At 42.9% G+C, this 1,036-nt stretch overlaps 1 protein-coding gene across 1 annotated transcript in view; it reads left to right on the plus strand.

The window, feature by feature from the left end:
* Positions 1-1,036, plus strand: part of LOC119586933 (glycerol-3-phosphate acyltransferase 3-like) — a gene marked incomplete in the record, with an annotated part of 80,451 nt that overhangs the window by 68,425 nt on the left and 10,990 nt on the right.

The raw sequence follows: 1,036 nt of genomic DNA on the forward strand, positions 1-1,036 counted from the left end.
GGGATAATACCATAGTAGAAAATTTATGGTTTAGGGAGGTAGATTGTGATGAGAGAGAAGGTAAAGAGGAAGGGTGAAGAAAGAGGAGGAAAGTGGTGTGTAGGGGAAGAAGACAGCAAACAGGAGAGGAGTAAAAGGAGAGGAATAGGAGTAGGGGTTTAGATGTAGAGACAAGGTAGGAAGGAGGATAGAGAAGGAATAGGGTGAGGAAAAGAAAGGGAGGTATGAGAGGTTGTTTGAGAGAAACAGGAAGATGTGAGGGAAGATAATGAGGGAAGAAAAATTAAAAGGTTAGGGAATGTAGAAGTCATTGCAGCGTGAGGAAAGCGGAGGTCTAGTAGAAGGGAAAAGAAAGAGAGAGTGGAAATGATGGGGGGAAAGAGGAGAAAGTGACAGAAAAGAAAGTTTGTGGTATAAAAATGGTTAAGGTCAAGGATTTTCATATTAACATGAAAAGAGAGGGCTGTTAGAGAAAGTTAAGGTACAATAAGAACACAGAATGGAGGCCAAAGAGTGGGAGAGGAAGACAAAGGAGATGAGAAGAGGAAGATGACAGAGACAAAGGAAAGAAATGAATGACTAGGGAGAAGTAGTAGGTGAGGGAGAGAAAGGCTGAGGAGGTTGAAGAGGAGGGATAGAAAGATAATGAGGAGTCAGGAGGGGAAGAGAAGGGGGAAAATGTGACTGAAAATCATGCTTACTGGTTGAGGGAGAAATGAAGGATGGAAAAAGTTATATCAGGCTATTAAATGAGGAAGGGATGACGAGAGGGAGGATCCAATGATACAGGATGAGGGGCCATTGAGATGCTCAGGCAGGATGCTCAGAGGGAAGGAAAGGTGGGTAGGTGAAGAGGATGCTAGGAGAGGAGAGGGATGTTACAGACCTCAGGAGATAATGAGACCGAGAAATATAGGCATGCAGGATAGATGGATAGAGTGATAGAGGACAATATATGCTTGTAGAATTGGGGAGAAAAAGAGAGATAGAGGAAGAAAATTATGGAAGGAGAGAGTGAATTAATCCCTGTAACTAA

This window comes from Penaeus monodon, chromosome 22 (genome assembly GCF_015228065.2).
Source record: "Penaeus monodon isolate SGIC_2016 chromosome 22, NSTDA_Pmon_1, whole genome shotgun sequence".
In the NCBI taxonomy this organism is placed as follows: Eukaryota; Metazoa; Arthropoda; class Malacostraca; order Decapoda; family Penaeidae; genus Penaeus; species Penaeus monodon.